At 33.4% G+C, this 7,865-nt stretch overlaps 1 pseudogene; it reads right to left on the bottom strand.

The window, feature by feature from the left end:
* Nucleotides 1-861: 861 nt before the first annotated feature.
* LOC120172687 lies at nucleotides 862-2,687 on the bottom strand (annotated as a pseudogene).
* Between the last annotated feature and the right edge of the window lie 5,178 nt (nucleotides 2,688-7,865).

The following is a 7,865-nucleotide window of genomic DNA, read 5'->3' as shown; positions in this document are numbered from 1 at the left end:
CTCTGACTAACAACCTCGATCCATTTGATATATTTAGGCCTTAATACAATCCATCTGGATTGCCTTGCTGGGTTCCTCAGCCTTCACCCAATTGCCAAGTGATTGAGCCACAACCCGATAGCACAAGAACCTCAAGAAGCCCAACAGAGCAATCAATCACTTTCGCAATTGCCCTAGTCTCCAACTGCAGGGGCTCATGATTCTTATTATCGAATTTCGATCCTCTCCTTTTGACATTGTTCTCCACCAATCTCGAAAAAAGTTAATTTGTTATCATCATTTCCTTCTTCATTCAATGCATCCTCACTTCCTGGATACCAACAGACGACACAAACCCATCATCCACCTGAGCATCGAACGGTGATGTACCGTCGATAAACTTCCGCTCTTTTTCATACACGAACGTCCAAAATTTAATCGATGAAATTCTGTCATTTACGTTTATCTGGAACCTATCAGGGATCCGTGACTCTTCTTGAACAACAATAAGAACTTTCGCACTATCAAACCGATTCCGGTTTAATGTGTCACTATCAATACTCAGCATCTTACCCCATCAGTTGCACATCTAAAAAAAAAATCTTGGGTTTGGTTCCAAACTTGAAGAGGGACGTCTGACAGGGATAACCATATTTTGATCCACCTTTTACCGTCAAAACCTTTCAGCAGCTCCATATCATCGAACCATACCTGTAATAGTTCTTCTCTTTTGCTCCAGCGCCTATACATCTTGTTTTTTTTTTTCAAAAAATTGAATTACCACCTCCATATCATACCGTATGCTAACTTTTACCACAAATCCTTCTGAAGTTAGCGCTTCTTGCACAATCTTTGGATTATACATGCTTTTGATTTGACCAACTAGGCAGAACCGCCTCCACTCCATCTATGACTTGGGAATGTATATAACGTTTCCACTAGGGTCTTCCTCCACGTTCTCGCGCCTGATCCACCAAACAAACATGGAAGACGACGGTTGTTGCATCGGAGAGACATTGCTGTAAGCAGAACCGACTTCTCGTAAGACTATTAGCTTATACACCAAAACAATGTTTAATAGAGCACGGATAGCTTACAGAAAATTGTCTTAGGATGTATCAAACATCCAGAGGAAGGTTTCTGTTCTTCACATGAAAATCAAAAAAATGAAGAAAATCGATACTAACCATTGAGGAGCAGAGGCCTTATACTTGTGATCTGGCAGGGCATTTATCTCTTCTTCACTCATTGAAGCAGCACTGGGGACATTGTGGGAATCAAGTGCTCTCAGAGTTTCATAATCTAGTGAGGAAAAAGAAAACTTCTGACCATCATGAAGCACAAAACCGAAAGGGGCGGAAGGAACAAACAAAAACTGTACTAGATAAGGTTTATAAATTTACAATCTCAGATTCTTATAAGACCTTGTAGAAGAGCAAGATCATCAAGTTTTGAACACGTTACCAAGATCATCGAACTGATAGTGTACTTGAAAAATCAAACTAAAACTCGAGAACACCTTACCAAGATCATCAAATTCTTGGTAAAGAAGAGCAAGCTGCAATCTAAGACCTTGTAGACGCCCTCTGGTTGCAAGTACAAAAGTGCACTCGCGGCTGCAGCATGGGATTGTGCCTGAGCTTGAAGTTGTTGACAGGTGGTATACATTCTTAAAGACGTTGCCATAAAAAACACACCAAGCACCAGCCAAAGCTACATGAATAGAGTGACATAAAAGCCCCTTACATTACTTCAACTGTTCAACAAGGAAACTTAACTACTTGGTGAAGGAAATTACCAGAAAATTAGGTGATATCTGTTGTGAATTCAAAATCATGAATAGCAGTACTGTAGCAACAAGGAAAATATTTTAAAAAAAAGGAGAGAGCGGAAATTGAGATGAACACAATAATAAACAAGTACCTGTAACGAGAAACACGAGAGAGCTGGAATTAACCTGACGTCCTGCATGGACACTCTAAGAACCGATTGACTTGAATCAAAATATATTTACCGGAAAAAATGAATTAAAAGCAATTATGAATGAACAAAACATAACTGTAATTCAAAAAGCCTAACCTAAGCTGCTAGGCACCAATGACTAAGCAACCTTTCAGGTCGGACTTATAAAGCACTCAAAAGCATTCTTAACCTCAAATCGGAATAAGGAGTATAACTAACATGAACAAATGAGTTCTCATCATCAATTCAAACAATCAAAGTCTAGATGGAAATATGTATCGTGACCATAACAATGGAAACATAAGTGTGTGAAGTAATAGTAGCATACCACAGTCCGCCTCTCGGTAATAATGCCGGGAAATCCATTCTCTAAATCCGATCTTGTCCCTTGGAAAACGAAACTCATCGTTGCAGTAAGCAAAAACTTACCATCTCAACTAAATACAATTAAAAATGAAAAAAGCTCCTAAATGTTCCAGTCTCAGCAGAATAAAATAAATTGATTTTACTATATTGTCCACGCACAAAAATCTGCACAAAGAAAATATAGTAGTAACATTTAATCAGAAAAACCAATGAAATCATATTCAATTCTCATTTCCCATACTTGCCAACATAATTTAATCAAAATTCAAAAACATCCTTAAAAAATTCATCTAAATCGAAATGGTTCTATCTGCAATCACATTTAATAGATTTTACATTTGTTAATCGAACAACAAGGGGGGAAAACATCGACTCAATTCCAAAATTTCCAGCAAAAAATTTTCTAAAAATCCTAACATCTAATTATTTACAAAAATAAGTGGTTTCAATTATCAGATCTGTAATCAGCAGATTAAAATCTTTCGGATAATTGTAAAAATGAATAAGAAATGACGAAATGGAAGAGAGAAAAAAAGTAACTTACGGAGATCGGAGGGAGCAAACGACGGTGGATCGATTTCTTCTTCGAGAAACATAATGTCCAAGGTATTAGATACACGATTAAAGGGCTGAGTCTGCGAAAGAGCGAGTTGACCCGGACGAGTTAGGCTTTCCTTGCCCAATGCCTTTCCTGAGTTTCCTCGTCAGCTTGCCAACAATTATTATTATTTTGCTGTCTCTGGTCTGACCCTTAACGAAGACTTAGAAACGGTGTAAACCGTATACCATAACGACACCGTTTTTAACCTTCTATTTCTCGACTTTCTTTTGGATAATTTCATATTTAGACTCCAAGTTTTTACTTAACTTCCCATTAATTTCTCAACTTTTTTTATTTTTGTAATTGACTTTTAGTTTCATTTGAACTCTAATATTTTTCAAATATATTTTTTATTTAATCAAATGAAACGATAATTTATTAAAAATTAATTTTAAATGAGTTACTAAAATAATTGATATTAATTTTAAATATAATGTTGCATTTTTAAGTGATTATATATGTGTAATCAACCCTATATAATTTAACTCAAAACAATTTTAAATCATGTTAATAAGAAGTTAAAAACTGTAATCAACAGGTGATTATCAATTAATCTAATAGCCATAGGATAAGACGTTAAATATTTTATATAGTTCAGGATTTTGAATCATGTAGTTTTGTGAAGGAAGAAAATTAGAGAAGGATGGATGATTAATAATTAACTTTTATAAAAATTAATTTAAATTAATCAATTAATAAATTAAATACTGATGATTATGAAACAAATTATAATGAATAAAGTGAATATGTCACTTCACTCAAAAATATTATTTTTTAATTAAGCCCAAATATAGGGACTGAAATGAGCGAAGAACAAAATATTTGCCTCCCATATTTGAAATTTACCTTTTATTATCATTTTTGGACAAAACAGACAAACACAGCACTGTTAGAAACTGATAAGTGACAGCCGAAGTAGAGGAATAAATCTGTCTACGATGAAGTTCTTCTGTTCTAAAATAGGTAAAAAGGCACAGTAGGTCCATAAACTAAAAAACAAAATTAATGTGACCCTCATTCTATTTTTGGATCAATGTGACCTTCTAATTCGAAAAAAAATCAATATGACCCTTTGACTAACGTTTTCCGTCGTTACCAATAATACTATTACTTTTTGCTGACATGGCACATCAAGCTACCCAGCAATTAAAAAAATTACATTGGAAACCTAAAATAAATCAATTAATCTTACCATGCACGTTATTCATCATACATTAAAGGAAAACTGAAAGGATTCTTTGAATAAAAAAAATCCCAAAATCATTATCCAAAATCATTGAATTGTTCAGTTTCTTCTTTGAATCAAACAAAGAAAATCAACTTCCTTATTAAAAATTGAATCTTGCATTTTGTTCTTCAAAAAATGAATCGTCCATTTGTAAAACTTTTTCATTCCCGAAAAAAATCATCTTCCTTTAAATCAAACTCTAAACCCAGAAAACTCAAAATCAAACTCATAATGAAAAACAATATTGCTTCATTCTTCAATCGAAAAAACCCATAATCGAACCATGCACGATTCATTCGACAGTTGAAAAACCTAGAATCGAGACCCATTTTGAGGACCAGTTGTGAAAACTAAAAATATTATAGAGGACTATTGTAACAAAAATCGATAAGAATCATTATTTACTTAGAGTGTTTGTTTTGAAATTTGGTTTTTTATTGTTTTATTTAACTTTCGTCTTTTATTATTCTCACAGGTAAACGTTGTTGGAAGGTATATAACAACGAAGGGGTGAGATCTTTATTCTTTCTTTAGTCTTTGGGGTTTTTGTTTACTATAGTTTTTCTATAATAGTTATATATATATATATATATAATTTTTCTTATTTTTATGGGAGTATTTGCTTGGTTTTACCGGTACGAGATCTTTATTGATGTTTGACTTAATTATTTTTGTCTTGTGTTTTAGGATTCTGTGTGATAGCATGTGAGGATTTAATTTGATTTGGGGTGGCATGTGGTGCACATGATCGATGTGGTGCACGTGGTTCATGTGGTGTATGTGCTTTGTGTTATGTTTTTGGGGTTTTTTTTATAGTTTTGTCTTTTAGCATGTGTTGCATGTGCTTTGTGTTATGTTTTTGGTTTTTTTTATAGTTTTATCTTTTACCATGTGGTTCATGTGGATTATTTTTCTTTTATGGTTTTAATTGTTGCATGTTTTATTGCTTTAAAGTTTTGTTTTATCTTTTACATTATGAAATGTGTTACTTTTGAAGATAATTGTGATTGATGTGCTGATGTTAGTTTTTTTTCTTCTTTTTCTTGTTGATGTAGTACTATGACTGGTGATAATTATGTGCTACAATATTTTCATGGTGGTAGATTTAAGACAAGTCCAAGGTTTGAATATGTAAATGGAGCCATTGAAATTTTTTAAGTTGGTCCAGATGTGTTATGCTTGTGGGATATATAAGGGAATGTGGAACTTTTAGGATATGAACCACACAAATTTGTGTACTATAGGGTACCTAATATGAAGTTTAACTGTAATAGTTTGGTGTTGATTCACAATGATTATACAATTAGGCAAGTAATGGATTTATTGCTCAAGAATGGTAATGTATATATCTATATTGACCATAAAAGTGATGAAGATGTGGTTGTTGAGGGTAAGATAGATATGAGTGAGGCAGATGAAGTAGTTTCTGGGCCTGCTAATGTAGATGTGCTTACTGGTGTAGATTAATTGGGGGTAAATATGATTGGACTTGTTGTTGTATTTAGGTTAAAGATAAATGGAGTGTATGTGCCTTTTGTTATTGATGAAGCAGTATGTGAGGTTGGTGCTGAAGAGGTTGCTACTGTTGATGTGGTCATTGCAAAACAGTGGGCCATAACAAGAAAACATGTCCACAAAAAACAACCAATGATGCTTCACGTTAGGTATACTTCTTATTAAACTTTGTTTCAAATTGTGTTTTGGAGGTTTTTTATCCACTAATTTTATGAAATTGCAGGTAAATACAAATGCAATCACATCGAAGAAGTCAATCACTTCGACTAAGAAGTCAAGCACTTCAAAGAAATCAACCATATTAAATTATACTAGCAAGAATCATGATGGATCGTCTAGAAAATTGAAAAGACAAATTGGTATTGGTATTTGTACCAATATGAACACTGGTGAAGAAATATTTAATGTGAGAATTTTGTCTATTTGCCTTACTATCAATTTGAAATATTTGGTTTAATTACAATTGGTTAATTATTTATCCGAAATTGTGGAAATTCAATTGTTAAAATGTGTGAATATATATGTTAAATTTCTTTGCTATATGGATTTTTGAGTGAAAGGGTTCTAACAGTCCCTATTTGTGTCCCTAAGAAGATTAGAGCTCGTAATTTCAATTTTAGTTTACATGGCAGAGTCCTGGATTGAAATGGAAAGGGAATAAGGCTGTCACTACTTAGGAACTTGAGCAAGAATATTTTGATGCCTCTCAAAAGCATCCTAGAATTCGAATGACACAATGAATGCTTGATAAAACTGACTTTGATCTGTCTTTGTTCATGAAGGTCAGGTTAAAAGCATCCTAGAATTCGAATGACCCAATTAAGGTTACCCCATGTTAAATATTGTCATAAGGAAGCAACACAAAATTTCATACCAATCGGACATCAGACAATCACTCAATCGATCATATAAGATTAAGGACCCAAACATAAATATATAAAACTCACATGCCAAATAGTAATATACAATTGAGGGTTCCATTATAATTAAGTGTGTTTAAGAAGTGATCACTCAAATCTCATAAAATTTTTAAATTAAGAGTTTAAGTAATTAAACAAATCAATTTTTAGGTTAAATCGAACCTATACAATCATTCGGGGGTCAAATTAGAATTTAAGAACACTTAAGACCTTTAATGAATGCAATTTCACCTCATTCCAACGAGCAAAATAGCGAATGGGTCGATCCTTTCTTGAAAGGGATCGATCATTTTTCACGGGGGATCGATCCTTTGCAAAATAGAAACTTTGGGTCAATCATTTTTCTAAAAACTACAGATTTATCAAGAACATGCATATTGGGTCAACTAATTACCCACATAAAAGTATTCATGGACTAGGAACATGCTTGGACACTATTCAACCACTTTATACATGTCAAGAAAAAGGTATAACATGCTTTATAACATAAGTCAGCACATTAGTCAAGGATTTGGCCCCAAAATTCAACAATTGCATAAAAGTTCATTTCAAGCACAAGCCACCTACTCATTTTTGACATTTAAGGTCGTTTCATGCAACCTATGAGTCTAACACGTTTAGTTTACTAATTACACTTAACTAAACACTACAAGCACTTCTTAACAATATTTGAGTTATCTCATGCTTCAAGCAACAAGTTCATACTTATAAATCCAAATTCAACAAATCAAACCAATATCAAATCCCAAACGTAAATCCACTTATTACAAACCAAAATCCAACATTATAAGTCTAACAAAGTGAATAATAGGTCTAAGTCTCAAACATCCCCAAATTACCACATAAAGTTTTCAGAAACCATAAACGTATTACTTTATACCTTAGCCTTGCTTGAACACACTGATGCCAAGCTCCTCGCCTCCAAACTCGACTCTAATCCTTTGAAAAGTGTTAACAACGAGTGTGAGCTTATAAAGCCCAATGAACGACTAACATTCAAAGTAATGCACATAACGAAGATAAAGATCAATCATATATGTTTATACGTAACTTGTTATTTACTCTACAGATATAATTCAACATCCCATGCTTGAATAAAAGCTAACATTTTCCAAATCACTTAATTTCCAGATTAAACAAATATCAAGGACCATATAGTTCAAAAGCAATCACAAGCACGCATGCACAATTACCTTTCTTGGCAAGCCACACAATCACACATATATTTCCATTTTAAGATCAATGGCTTTTGTTTGAAACACAACTCACTCATTGGATAAACGAACTCCATACA

Source organism: Hibiscus syriacus, unplaced genomic scaffold (genome assembly GCF_006381635.1).
Source record: "Hibiscus syriacus cultivar Baekdansim isolate YM2019G1 unplaced genomic scaffold, ASM638163v2 tig00111877_pilon, whole genome shotgun sequence".
Taxonomy (NCBI): Eukaryota; Viridiplantae; Streptophyta; class Magnoliopsida; order Malvales; family Malvaceae; genus Hibiscus; species Hibiscus syriacus.
Note: the sequence above shows the minus strand (reverse complement) of the source record. Positions and strands in the feature narration are given on the sequence as shown.